Raw genomic sequence first — 15,194 nt, forward strand, 5'->3', positions numbered from 1 at the left:
CTGTGTTCTGGTTTCTGGCCCTCGTTCTTCTCTTGTTGACTCCCTGAGGGTTCACAGATGGTAGCCTGGAAGCCGAAAGGAATGGTACTGGAGGAGTGAGAGAGTGAGAGGGGAAAAAAAAGTAAGAGAGGAAAAACGTAAGAAAGGAAAAAAAAGTAGTGATCACGGGAAGCCTCCAGACTCTCCTAACAGCAAAACCCTAATACATATCAGAGTGCTGGATCTTGTCAAGGTGCAGGTAATGTATAATTTTGGAAGTGCAACCTAAACAACATTTAGCGTGTTGACTGTAAATGTTTAGACCTGTTAAGTAAGGTAACACAGTTCCGCCATGAAGTACGTTCTGTCACCTGAGAAATGCTTTTTTTTATTCACAGGCAGTGCCATAGTTAGTCTGTTCTTTAATGGTGGACATCAGCCTCAGAGGCACCACACAGCGGAATGCCTAATCTCTCATGTCCAAATTAAGCCCTCTCGCACAGGCTGTGGGCACAGTATGCAGAGGGGTGAATTCACCCAATGTGCAGGAAGGAGTTAATCTCATCACTGCAGGCTGGTAGGGACTGACTGGCTTTTTTTTTCCAGAGGATAAGGGAATGCCATGACTTACAGATAACTTCAACCAGTTTTTTTTAAGCGTAGTGTTCTTTAGGATAGTAGGTGAAACACCAAAATATTCTCGGAGAAAGCTGATTTGCATCCAAAGTGCTTTATAAAACGAGTCTTTAAAAGAAAACCCAGTAAGTAAATGCACGTATTGTTCTTAGCATACACAATATTACAGCTCTGTTACCTATTAGCATTGTACGCTACCAGCTTCCTCTGTTTCCACATGAAACCCAGCTAAGCTCGTAGAAGAAGAATTTAGCTTCGCCGGCGATACAGGCAGCGGAAAACCCGCCACGGCGGAGGTGGCCCAGTCGTTTCCCACCGGCGAGTTCGGCACAGGGGAGCCCCCGCGCAATTGCCCGAGGACACCTAGCGGCGGGGGACGGGCGAGCGCCTCGCCGGAGGGGCTCGCCCCGCTGCGCCCACCGACTCGCGCTGCCCCTCGCCTTCCCTCCTCCGCCGCGGAGGGAAGCCGCGCCGGGCCGGGCCGCGGGGTGGCCAGCGGAGCCGCCCTGCGCCGTGCCCCGCCTGGGGAGAGCTCGGCAGCGAGGTCTGGCAGGGCTGGCAAAAAACAGGCGTCTGGTCAAGTTCTGCTCGGGCGGCCAGGCTCGAACGGGCGCTGCCGAAAACAGCGTTTTTACCCAAGCGGGTTTTGCATCGCTGGGTATTAATGCGGGCTGCTGAGGGGAGGGATATTAACGACAGGGTGCGGAGAGGTGGTTTCAAACCGCAGAAGGACCAAAATACATATCACGACGTAGAGGAGGGGGAGGGCTCCACTGGGATGGACTTTGCTAAAGAAGATCCCGAGAGAGTCTGGAGAATAACTGTTATGGTCATCCAGTTTTCCTACAGAGCGACAGATGCAGCGTACAACATGAATGACAGCAAGGAGTGAAAATTCAGCAGTTGCTGCAAAGAGCCTGAACTCCAGAAAGGCAGCTCGTCCTCGGAGTGAAAGGGACTCATTGAAACAAGAAGCCAGAGCACGCCGGTAGTGAGAACTTGGCCCGCACAGAAATCAGAGACAAGTACAGCCTACCGTACTCTGTGCACGCTTACACCTCTCCTGATTCCCTGTCTTTCCATTGACTTTTCCTGGGTTAGTTTTTAAAGGAATGAGCCTTCCAGGAAGGACACTGTCTGTAACGTGATTAAAGTGGGAAAATACGCTGTTCCTTTCACTTGAAGTGAGGCTCCTTGTCAAGACAATAATATTATTCCTGTGGTTGTGCTTCAGTATAGAGACAGTCTGCTGCCTAAGCGGACTAGTGATTTTGGGTAGAAATCATAACGTTCAAAAATACCATTTTAACCAAAACAACAATAACACTCAAGAAGGCATCCAAACTAATGTAATGTAATGTTTGCCAGAGTTTTTAGCGTAAATGTTGACACCCTAAAGTTTGTTCTAATAAGCCTGCATGAACCTATGCCTAAATTTACAATTGTGGACTGTATTTCTTAGGTTAAAAAATGTATACTAAAGGAACAGTTAAGCGCAATAACCTAAAATTTGGCCTGCCCTGGGTGTTTTGGATCTTTGGCATACACGTGGCAGTTCCTTTCCACTAAAGCCTTCTGCTCTTTTTCCAGCAAAGGGTACGCAGCGAGGAGAAGTTTACAAGGCAGCGGAATACTTGTAAATGTCAACACGCAGCCTCTGCTCGCCAGAGCTGAGCGAACTGGTACAACCAGAAAGTTACATACCCATGAGAGGTGGGCGCGGGCGGAGGGGAAAGCAAGCGAGAGAGGACTGGAAAAAAAATATAAAAGAATCCCGTGTTGTTTCTGTAGGGTTCTGTAGGAGTAGACTTTATTCCAATGATGTTGCAGGCCTCGTAATTTGGGATAGCAGATGGGAGCAACCACATCAGTCCTGATAACATCTTCTATTTTGCAACCTCTATGTAGAAGTGGGGCCTATGATTGCAGATATGGCCCCTTGCAGAACTGGCCCGCAGAGTAGAAATAGGGAAATTCAAATTCCGAAACCAGACTTTGGTTTGCTTACCAGAACATGTGGAGGAGGGGGAGGAAATGCAGGTACCTTGCCATGGCTTATTTGTCAGGCAAACTAAACGTGTTCAGGGCTGTACAACGCAGAGGGAAAGCACCGCTGCTCCTGACCACCTACAGTTTAAGAGCGGGAGGCGGGGGGCAGAGCACGCAGGGCGATGCCGAGGACTCCTCTGCCCTGTGTTTCTTCGCTGTAGGTATCTCTGGTTTGAAGCTATAGGTAAGAATATCAGGTGCCGCGGGATGGGGACAAAAGCCAAAGGGGTCGCTGCCCACTGCAAGCCCGGCGGGTCACTGCCGGGCTGTCGCCGAGGCGATGCAGAGCCCCGTAGGGTGGCACAGAGGCCCGGTCCCCCCGCTGCTCGCCAACCCTGGGGCTCCCCAGGGAAGGAGCCCGAGGGCGGGCGGTGCCAGCGGCGGTTGGCGGTAAGGGCGGCGGAGCAGCCTCTGCGGGGTCCAGGGTCTTGAGAGCGGGTACGAGGGGCGGTGCGGGGCAGCGGCAGGGGCCGTGCCGCCGCGCTGTACCCGCGTCGCTCTGCCTCGGCGCTGCGCTGGGGCTTGGCTGGGCACGGCAGCGGCTGCCGGGGGGATGCCGATCCGGCTGAGGGACCGGGGCGGCAGCCCGCCCTCACCGGCTCGTTGGCGGGTAGGGCCCTTCCCGGGGCCCCGTGCTCTGCCCACCCCACCTGTTGCTGGGCTGCTTTCAGAGCCCCGCAGCCTGGCCCCGCGCCGCCCCGGCGATCCCCTCCCGCGACCCCCGCCGCGCTGAGGGACAGGGACGGGGACGGGCAGTAGGCGGCCGGCACGCCGCGGGGCGGGGCCTGGTGTTTAGGTTGCGCGACAGCGCGAGTGGCCAATGGGGAGTTCGAGTTCCCCCGGGGCCGAGCCGGCGAAGCCAATGGGAGGCGGGGCCGGCGAGAAAGGGGTGGGGCTTGAGTGTGAGGGGTGTGTGTCCGTGCCGCGCCCGCCTCTCCTTCCCCCCCGCCTCCCCTCCCCGTCCGGCGGCTCAGCCGCACTCCGGACTCGGAGCCGGGCAGAGCGCGAGGCGGCGGGGGAGGAGGCGGAGGAGGTGGCGGCGGCGGAGGTGGCGGCGGCAGTAGTGCGCTCCCGCCCGCCCGTCTGCCCGCCAGCCAGCCAGCCCGCGAGACCCCGGCGGACGCGCTCCCTCCTCCCCGCCCCCCCCCGCCCGGTTCCGTTAACGGCTCCGTGTGTCTCGCGGGACGGGGGGGGAGCGGAGCGGAGCGGAGCCTGTGTGTCTCGAGGGGGGGCCATGGGGGTCCCGCGGCGGGAGCAGCCGGAGCGCTGGCACCACCAGCAGCAGCAGCGGCGGCACCGGGTAAGGAGCAGCGTCTGCCACAGCGCCGTGCCCCGCGGCGGGGCTGGGAGGGGGTGCTTTCCCTCACGGTGAGGGCTCGGTCTGGGGGGGGGAGTGGGGAGGGACCCGTCTCTTCTCAGGTGCCGTCGTGAGCCCCCCCTTGCTATCACGGGGGAGGACGGAGGGCTGCGGGGGGGAGAAGCGGCGAGGAGCCGCCGGTCCCCCTTCCCCACGGGCACCCTGTCCTCGCCCCGGCCGCCACACCGTCCCCGCCGTGCCGGAGCGGAGTGACTGGCTCCCGCACGTCGCCTTTATAAACCGCGTTGTGATCTGCTGGGGGAATAACGCCGGCGGCGGCAGGGGTGTCAGTGGGGGTCGCCGGTCACCTGCGGGGCCGTTCTGCCACCGGCCGTAAGAGCTCCGCGCCCGGTCGCCTTGCGTCCCTCTCCGAAGCCCGCTTAAAGAATAATGGCAATTACGGTGTAAGTTTGGCTAAGATGGGCCGTCTCTGGGGTGTAGCCGGCTTGCAGAGCGGAGCCGGTGCAGCGGGGACCGCCAGGCGTTTGCGGTAGCAGAGGGAAAGATTCCCTAGTCCGTGCAGTTTCCTCGACTGATCTTAATGCTATTTATTTAGTCGTTGTAGATGAGGCGCAACCTGTATCCCTTTGCGCCCTTTGTTGTCTTGTCATACTCTGATCCGTATTCAGTGGCCCCGTTCTCCGAGCTCGGGATTTGATTCTTTAGGTGATAGTCGGTTGAGATCAACTTTGCTTTAGGTTTTATTTTCCTGGCCCCGTACCTCTTCTGTGGCGCTCCGCGGCGTTTCGCCGAGGTGGGGGATGTCCGAGCGAGAGTGGAAGTGGCCTTACGCCGTCTTGACAAAGACAACTCTGAAGTTGACAAATTTCAGATATGCCTGTTAACGTTCGCGAAGTAGGTCGGTAAACTGGCTTAGTACTCGACGCTGGCTTATTTTAACACATTAGCAGTTTGAATGTTTTCTTTCAGCCTGGCTTTTCTGGAGGAAACGAGTTTTATTTTTTTAGGATGCAGAAGAAATGCAAAGTTAAAGACAATTGCTCACGGAAATTCTCCCGAGCTCTTTTGTGCGCAATTTTCACTTCTAAAAGTTAACACTAGATGGCTTTCTTATATCAGATATCCAACAGAGAAGGAAAGCATGTAATCCCGCTCTGCAGCCTACTGTTTCTGTATTTGTCTATTTTTTTCCTTCGCATGAATAGTAAACTGCCTTCTTGATCCATTCTGCACTGATTAGACCACAGTGGAATTTGAAGTTTGCTTACTAGCTGACATAATTCGTTGTTTTGATCAGCTCATCTTGCTGCTTACAGACATTATTTTGTATACGTACTACCAATATCAAAAGGAAGTTTGTTTAGTTGGAAGGTAGCTCTGCAAAATATTTAGGTTGCTTTAAAGAAAGGCAGCTGGATGAGGAGGGATGTTTGGAAATGGGGAAAAAAACAGTAATTCAGTCTCAGTTGTTACTTGGTTTGATGGACTGATTTTAAAAAGGACTGTAGTGCATTAATATTGTTTGTTCAGCTATTTTTTTCACGGATTCTGTACCTAACTATCTTAGACTGAAGTATTTTGGAGTTGGATTCATAAATGTAGTGCATAGCAGCCTGCTGGGTATAGGAATGCCTAAGCCTGGTGCCTGATTAGTCTATTTCTTGTGTTTTTCCAAAACTGTGCTTGTTGTCAGTGGAATGCATTATTTGCCCCCTCTTTGCTTCTTTGGTAGTAGCTCTGAAATACTTCAATCTTAAATTTGATCTTTGAAATATCTTTTATTATTAATACAAACATGTTTAAATCATCAAGAGCTATAATGCATTATGGATATTTAAACATCACTTAGGCTCCGCAACAGCTGATTTATAATTTATGTAGCATTCACATTCAGAGACCTCTCTGAAATCTAGCTTTATATATTGTCTTGGTTTTGCATGCCTGGTGGGTTACCTTACCAGGTCATGCGGCACTTAGAAGGAACAAGAAGGAATACTTACTTGTAAGGATGCCAGGGTGTTTCACAAGTCGTATTAGATCAATTAAAGATCATGTCATTCATGTATGCCAAGGGTATAACGTGAAACCTAGAACTAAGTAAAACCTCAATTCTTTGTAGCTGGTATTTGCTTACTGTGCAAATCAGGGTATTTTTAAAGGTTTCTGTTACATTTTCCTGAAAAAAAGATAAAATGGTCTTCTTTGGGGTAGACGTTTACTGACATACCATTACTCAAGTGCATTGTGAAATACTCTTGCAAATGAAGAGTCAAATGAGGAACTAAGCAAAGCAGTGGTCAAACAGGCAAAACCATCCCTTTCTTTTGCTGTTTGACCTTTACAAGTGAACCGAGGCAGTTCTTTTTTTTTTTTTTTTTTTTTTTCACTTTCGGCTTCATATTGAACATAGCAGTCAGGCATTGCACCTAAGCTTTTTATGTGCAGATCAGCAGTTCAAACTGCAGGAGAAAGTAAATATTTTCTCCTCACCTTGGCTGGAATTAAGATTATATTTAAATGGTTGGATGTTAAAATATTTTCCGCAGCTTCATACTTTTTACCGATGAGTGATCTAGTTTGATAATATTGAGTGAGAAATGCTATGTTACTATGAAAATATATGATAAATTACAGATTATGGAAAGAGGGTGGGGCACTGGGTTATCTAGTTTCTCACGTTAGTCATCCAGGATTACCAACTGTAGCTGTATTGACATCTTGAAAAGAAATCATGGTTTGACAAATGCTCTTTTCTCTTTCCATGCAATTTTTCCTTTGCAATTTAAAATGCTTTGTGATTTTTTTAAAATGCTGGGCAAGCTGGGTTGTGAATCAATGAAGTAAAAAGGAGATGGCTGTTTATGTATTGTAAATATTGTACTCATAGTAGAAATTTTTGATATGTTAGGTAGCATAATTTATATTTAATTCTTTAAAATACCACCTCTTGCAGAGTTAAGACAAACTTCAGTTTATCTTTTTATTTTTAAGGGAATTTTCATCCACTTACAAATCTGAACAGTTCGTAAAGTTTAGGGTAGGAGCCTTTTTCTACCCTGTTTTTTCTACACGAATTATTTTGGGGAAATACTGTGGGGACTGTCTACTAAATCTGAGAATTCAATAAGAAGAATTCATGAGGACTGTTATGATGTATAGTTCTGACTATATAATTTGTATTTAGTAGATTGAAAAGTATGTTTCACGCTTTTCTTTTTTTTTAATTTAAAAAATACCATTTTTTCCACATAGATTGCATGAAGAATAACATTAATTCCTCATGACGTTCAGTGGTGATGCTGTACAACTGGTTAGATTTTTAAGAATTGCTAGGACTTCACGTGAATAGTTGTCTTACTTTTTTTTAGTCTATTGTGCAAGAGCAAACTTAATGTTAAACATCTGATTTATCCTGACAGAAGTAAATGAGGGAGACCCTGCCTTCTTTTGTAGTAAAGCATTGACCCCAGATTTAAAGCTACTTTCAGGCATAATTGAATGAACTGAAGATTGAGAAGGATTATTATAATTGGTGATACTCTTCTTGTTTTTAGCTAGAGTCAGGACAGGAGTAGGCAGAAATGTCATTGTGATTATTTTGCACCATAGCTCTTGCTAGAAGATATGTAGACTCTTGTTTGGATCATGAAAGTGTAATTACATCAGCAGTTAACTACTCGTGATTTATAAGTGGTTTCTTCTGGTTTTCTTGAATTTCTTAAATAGTGATCAGTTCATACATAATTAAAGATTTTGTTTAAAAAAAATGTCTTGAATCGTCATGGAGATAATCTGAACATGTAATAAATGTAAGCAGTGGCTGTCCTGTCTTTTTGGACATACAAGCAAACAGCTTTATTTGATCTGATGCTTGTAAAACATTCTAAGAATAGTAGATGTTTGAAATGAAGTAGGCATTTGTTTTAGTTGCTGTTAAGTGGGAATTATGTGTTCCTTAGGAAAATGACCTGTTTTGGAAGTAAGGGAACGTAGAAGGAGGCTGGAGGAAAGGTAGTAAATTGTCCTATAGTAGCTAGGAGGCTGGAAGGTGGCAGTAGCTGAAGTTGTCATGACTCCCACTGCCCTTCCCCCTCAGCAGCTCAAATGAAATTATGAGCACAGGACTTGGAGTTTTGCCATTGACTTTCAATCTTTTCTTATATAATGTCTTTATTTGTTGTCCTGAATCCTGCAAAGTGACATATCCAGCTCTGCAGCTGTTTGTATAATCCTTCTATATTATTTGCCATTTTTTCCTTCCTCCCCGTCTCCTTTCACCCTCCTCAGATTCTCACTGACACAGTGGCTGTGGATTGTGAGAATGCCTGCCTGCTACCTCATCTTTTAGGTAGGCTTTGGAATCATAGGTATTTCACAATATGACTTTTCAGACTTAAGTTATATGAGAATGATTTGATGGGATTTATGTTAGAGGACGCATAATAGAGATACAAAGCTCCCATACAACTTAACAATTTGCCCTTCCATTTCCCTTTTGGTTCACCAACCTTTATTTTAAACTTGATACAATCTGTGATGAAATTATAGAACGATTTTACAGATTAAATAAACAACAGATTACAGTACTTAGTAAAATGTATTTCTAAGGAAAGGTACTCTGAGAATACTAGCAGCTCTGTGGCAGCTTAATTCAAATGGGATAAAATGCCTTTTTAAAACCTAGTATTTGCTCTTGAACACTTTAATAAATTTTTATGGTGGTTTTTTGTTTGCTTGGTTTTTGTTTTTATTTTTTTTTGGAGGGGCGGGTTGACACTTGTTTGTTCCATATATATATTTATGAGAGGGAAAGGAGATTCTGGGACACCTTGTATTTCATGTTGGATTTTTATGTTCACTTCAGTCTAATCAGATAAATTGTGAAATGATCTGGGAACAAAATGGCAATTAAGGTGATTAAGGACAGAATAAAGCTCTCTATAGGTGTTATAAATGCACATGCCGTTAAAATACTTTTGCTGGTTTTTTTCCTTTTATGTGGGGGAGTAGAAAGGAATCCTGCAATTAATGCGTAGTTAGCAAAACTGTCACTGCAAAAGCAGTTCTGTCTCCTATGTTTTATGGAGAAAGCATTTGTGAAAGATGTGAAATTTCAGTCTGTGGTTTTCTGGTTTTGGTTTTTCCCATTTGTTTAGGTTTTTTTTTCATCTGAGAACTAGAAGTTATTTAATCAATTTTCTTCTCTAGTTGTTTTCATTTGTGTCTTTCTGTTCAAAACTATTTCCTACTTTTAGATACCTTAAGTACATGCAAGGAAAAAAGCACTTGTAAGTATTTTTCTAGCCTCTTAGCACTGAAAATGAATACCCAACATGTTTTAGCATGAAATCTCATTGTAATATTAGTGTGATACAAAGTGGGGAAAAAAGTGTCTCTGTGTGTGGGTGGGTGAAAAAGTGTGGCTATGTGTATGCATTCACTCATGCATAATGTGCGTATCATCTATAGTGTGTAAGCAAGCATACATATTTTGTTGTGCTGATCTTGCTTATTGCAGTGGCCAGCTGCTCTTGAAGAATTAGGAACAGTTTATGGTGATCAGGTTATCCTTGCTGTTCTGCTGTAGTGTAAAGTAAGCCTTGGTTTTGCTTTGTAAGGTTGTCAGGACAACAGCTTGTTATTGTTCCTGGTGGTTTTTCTCTATAGCCATGGAGGGAGCTGTTTCAAAAAGAGTGGCTGCCTTGCCACATTGGGCTGCAGGATTGCCAGCTGTGATTTGGGTTCAGCAGGATGCTCTGGGTTTGTCATGTAAAAATTCTAATTGATGATGAATGCAAACCCAGTGTGAGAATAATTTTGTTCATTGGACTAATGCAAAACAACCCATTGTATTTACAAACCCATGGCCTATTTTCTCAGCAGTATTGTCATTACTCCTCTGTTCCCTTCCATCTGAGGCTCAGAAAAAAATGTTTTATGTTTGACAGTGTGGAACTATGATATGAGTTGAGACAAGGTAGGGATTAGTTTAAGGCTATCTTATGTCAGTGTGCTCCAATCTGACACTGGAGTTAACAAGTGAAACCACAGGGGATTTCTGTTAGGTTTAGTTTGTCATGTCTTTGACAAAAAACATCGTATGAAGTTGATATTCAATGATAAGCCATACAGTAATAGTTTTAGTGTTGTCATTTTGAAGATGTACTATTCTTGTTTCATGGTAAATGAGAAAAAGAATGCCTGTTGTTACATATAGCAACGTAAATGACTAAAAAAGGTGCTTCTCTGCATGTGGTCATTATATGCAAGAGGTGCAATAACTTCTACTGAAATAACTTTTAGATTGTTGGCATGTTCAGGGGTGGGAAACTTGCTGAGATGTTCATCAGCGAGAGTTATATGAAGAAAGCTTTCAAATAACTTTGAGGAATTTTCTTTTTATTTCATAAAATATGTTAATGCATGGGACTTGTTTTGGCACTTTCATAGCATCCTCTGTGTTGCTTACATAAAGTTATCCTTTAGTTTGATCTTCAAATCCTTTGATCTGGGCTGAGATCAAATTAAGTCAATTAAGTGATGTCCAGGTAGATAAAATCCTTTATCAAAACAGTAACTTTCCATTTCAAATTTCCTTTTCAGACAACTGGAACAATGGTCCATTCACAATTTGGCAGAGATACATAGGCATCTGCGTTCAGTTGTGGAAGCTGGCTGACAGAATTAGAAGCTATTGGGATAAACCTGTCAATGCTCAAAATGTTTTCTGGCTGGCAGGTTTTTTTTTGGTTTTTTTTTTTTTTTTTTTTTTTTTTACACCAGGCAGGTATTTCAGAGGTGGTTGTCTTCCCTCTCTCAGATTCTCTGCTACTTGCCACCTCCTCCCCCAACAACTTTCTTAGTATATTGATAGATATCTTTAAATCACATAGCCTTGTTTGCATAGGAAACCATTTCAAATGATTGTTTTTAAAGGTGGTGGGGTAAATATAGTGATGGGTGTAATCCATAACAATGTGAAGACAGGTTTGCTTATTTCCACTTCGCTTCAAATGTAGAACTTGATCAGTTTCCTGCAAGAAGGAAACAGGGTAGATGAGATGATCTGAACTGGTCAAGAGCTGTACGGGTGGTTGCTCAGAGCGCTACACTGAAAAACCCCGGGCTGTCAAATATAAATTGAGCTCCAACAATGTTTTCTATACAAGATGAGGGCTCTACTGTTGGAGCAGAGGGGTTTTCCAGGATTCTGAGCTTTTGTTGGCTTCTGAAAATCATTATTTTTGGAGATCTCTAAGGGAGGGGCAAGCAGTTCTTCATTAGTCTGTGAGATTCTCAGATTTGATAATTTTGCTGATGTCAGTGTTTCTCTCACACTTGGGGTGCTTTGTGCATTTTCTCTGTGGTTGTGTAACTTTTAAAATGAAGTTTCTATGAGCATAATTAAAGTTTCCATGAGCATAATTACTCTTGAAACTTTATCTTTTCTATCAAATTTTGCTGAGTCAAACAGGCTCAAAAAATCTTGAGGCGGAGGGAGGTGTTGCACAGTGTCATCGCGTAAGGCTTGTTTCCTTAGAAAATAACTCTTAAAAATAGCTGACCATTCTTTCCATTGTACTCATCTTTATCAAATGGATACTGCTTTACTTTGTAAAGTGTTTTGTTTTTACTTTGCATTTTAATGCTGCATTTTTTAAAGAAGTACTGTTAAATATATAGGATTATATTAATACTACCAATGTATAGTATACCTTTGTGTCTGGTAACGTGCGTACAAACTCTGTCTTTGTATTCACAAACAGTTAATTGAATATCTGCCGTGCTTTGTGCATATGAAAATATTGTGGCTGAGTGTTAAGATAGAATATTTACATATATGCATAGTAACAATCACTTGTCCTGGGAAAATAGATGCTTAATGGTAATGTGTTTTCTCTTTCTTATGTAGACTGTCAGTGTTCCTGTTCACTGATTTTACAACATCCAGCATGTGTGTAGGTCAGAGGTGTTTGAAGTTGCAAGTAAGAGTTTCTCATGAACCCCTTTTTTCCATACCAGCTGTCTCAACCACATCTCTCAGTACAATTTTATGAATTCTTAGTGGCAGCTACAGGAATCGCTGTGGGGAAAAAGTAATAATAAGAGACACCTAAAATATGTTAGATAGTCCCCTCTGTGACTTAACAACAGGTTGTAAGGTTCCTTTTGGCCTCTCAGCAAGTGCTGTCCAGACTCCTAGTCACTTGGGGGTCATTGTGTGAAAACTTACTCAACTAGAAATATCCCCTAAGTGGACACCAACATATCTGTTGCGGCTGCGTATGAAATACAAGTCAAATAAATTGATAAAGAAGTTTAACTTTCTTTTATGTAATTCTTTGTATTGCTTTGTTTGTTATAGCATGTAGTCTTTCCGATTTCATCATTTGTGTATAAGAGGGTTAATGACTTTGGGTCTCCCCGGTCGAGTGGTGAAATTAGTTTTTGTTTTCATGGACTGTATTTACAGATTCTGAAACTTGAAACCTTTCTGTTTTATGCATAAGCATTTTTCTTTAGTCTTATGTTTTCTTTCCCAGTAGGAAGAAATCTAGTGTGTGCTTGCTCTTTTTTTTAATAAGCAGGAATTAATATAGCCTTGTGTGAAGTTCCTGAGTATCTTTTATATGCTTATCAATAGTCCTGGGACCTTTCTGTATACTGCTGCAATGGTAAATGCCATCAGATTAGATTTAATACTGCTTAAGGTAGGTGATGGGCAAATTGCCATGAGTTTATCCAGGCTTTTAGCATTTTTCACAGCATCTGTATAACCAAATCACAATGTTACGGTTTGATGGCAGGACTGGCTAGATTATCAGGCTCAAAATGTAGCAGTTAATGGTTTGTGTTCCACCTGGAGACCAGTTACAAGTGCAGTACTGTACTGGGACCTATCCTGTTTAGTACCTTGATCAATGATCTGGAGGAGGAGATGAAGTGTATCCTCATCAAATTTGCATGTGACGTCACATTGTGGGAGTAGTTGGCATGTTTGAGGACAATGCTCTGCAATTTAGAGAGGCTGGTGGAACAGACTGTAATGAACCTTGTGACATTCAACGAGTATAAATACATGTTCTTACGCCGTCCAGGGTGGGGACTGTCTGCCTGGGAAGCACCTCTGCTGAAAGGGACCTGCATGTTCTGACAGACATGGGTCAGCATGTCAGTCTTCACTCTGCCAGTGAAAAATGCTAATGGGATACTAGACCTTATGAACAGGAGCACAACCAGTGGGTTGCTGGTATTCAGCATTCCTTAGACCACCACACTGGATGTACCCCGACCAGTTTTGGCTCCCCAAATACATGAGAAACATTGATTAAACTGAAGCTAGTTCAGTGGAGAGCCAGCAAAATGAGGGGCTTGGAGTACATACGCAGAGGCTGAGAGAACTGGCTTTGCATAGCCTGGGCAACAGAAAGCTCAGGGGATACTTAACAGCTGCCTCATAAGGTGATACTTAAGAGGTTATTAAGAAGACAGAACCAGGCCCTTTCCAGAGGTATGTAGGGCAGGAGGAAAGACAGTGGTCCTAATGTAAAATAGGTGAGGTTCTGATTTGGCACTGGGAAACAAAAATCACACTGACAACACTGAGGAACTGAAACAGGTAACACAGGCAGGTTGTAAAATCTACATCCTTTCCAGTTTTTAAGATCAGACTGGCCAAAGCCCTAAGCAAGATGGTCTGAATTCAATGCTTTGAGCAGGAATTTGGGTTAGATGATGTTCTGTGGTGCCTTCCAGTGTAAATTATTCTATGAAATATCACAGCTTTTTCATGATAGTCAATCTGATAATTGAGAATTTTAGTTAATATTCCAGTGTACTGTGATTCTGCTTTATTATTGTACAGAATATTTCTCTATCATGATGTTGAGAAGACTTTTTCACAAGATTAAGAAATAGAGTATTATGTACTCATATTCTTTGTTTAAACCAGTTGACAAGAATTCCCAAATAAATTATTGGCAGTTAAGTATTTTATAACTATAGTACTTAACAAAAGAACAAGCACTTAATGAAAATAGCATCCTTTCAGATTTGGCTTCAGATATACATTGCTCACCTTGTCACTGAATTCTAAAACATGATTAGCAATACTAGAATTTGAATGTGTGAACTTCCATGGAGCGATTCTGCTGGATCTCTTCCAAAAGATTGTTTTACTGTTAAAGAGCAGGACATGTGAGTTTGAAATTGGCTTTCAGCCAGTCAAACATACATTTGTATTTAGTTCTCTTGTTCTGACTACTAATTTTAGTACTGTGAAACTTCTGATAATCTATGCTAGAGTTATCCGTGTGGCTGGAAAAAAAATATGTTGTGATTTGTCAAATTATTTAAAAATCCAAAATAAAGTGACTCAGCTCTGAAAACAGCTGCTCTTTGCACCTTCTTATGTTGTCTTAACCTCTTAGCTTCACTAACTATAAACAAGAGCCAGTAGAACCTCAGGAGATTGAGATGATTCCTGTTCTTGCTCATCCAACTTCACAGTAGTTACACTTTCAAGTATTTCTATGTTTACCAAAGCATGAACCAGACCTTCAGATCCCTGTTTTGGTTTTTATAATCCATCTTATTAAATGTTTAAAAATTCAGGGGTTTGTATAACATTCAGATTTGGTATGAAAGAGGTTGTAAATACATGCTGAGTTAAGCATAACAAACAGGAAAGGGAATGGAAAGAATTTCCTTTAGGGTAAAATTCCTTGAAGTTGAATTAGCCCTGATATATATATATATCTCCCTGATATATACCTTGTCAACTGGCAGAGAAGGTTATGGCTTAGGTTTTGAAGATTTTTTGCTAAAGGTGAGAGGACATGGGGAAACCCAGTCTGACATCCTTTTGAGTCATATTTTCAAGAAAAGGAGTTAAAACTTTGATTTTTGTTAAACTGATGGATCTCCAAATTTGTTGAATTAAGGCTGATGATAGGTACAGATGGATCAGCAGCCGTTGCCTGAAACCTCCTTTGCCCTGAACTGAACTACTCTTTTCCTTTCTAATCCAGTTGTTATAGAAAACAACTACACTATTAATCTTTTTCATAAATCAGTTGCACTCAGTTTCGATTTACTGATGGGTTGCTGTTGTTTTGGATTTTTTTGTTTTGTTTTCTCCCATCTCCTACTTTTAGTGGAAGGGTGTTCCAAGGACTCACTTTACTGAGGACTAGAATTTTCTGCTAACCTG

General features: G+C 43.3%; 1 protein-coding gene across 4 annotated transcripts in view; it reads left to right on the forward strand.

Annotated features, from left to right (window-relative positions):
* The first annotated feature begins 3,647 nt into the window (after positions 1 to 3,647).
* Positions 3,648 to 15,194, forward strand: part of SIPA1L2 (signal induced proliferation associated 1 like 2) — a 152,296-nt gene continuing 140,749 nt past the window's right edge. For all 4 annotated transcript variants that reach the window (XM_074580113.1, XM_074580114.1, XM_074580115.1 and 1 more), the window contains exon 1: positions 3,648 to 3,964. The gene's annotated coding sequence lies outside the window, so the exon portion shown is untranslated. The remainder of the gene's footprint in view (positions 3,965 to 15,194) is intronic.

This window comes from Larus michahellis, chromosome 3 (genome assembly GCF_964199755.1).
Source record: "Larus michahellis chromosome 3, bLarMic1.1, whole genome shotgun sequence".
NCBI lineage: Eukaryota > Metazoa > Chordata > Aves > Charadriiformes > Laridae > Larus > Larus michahellis.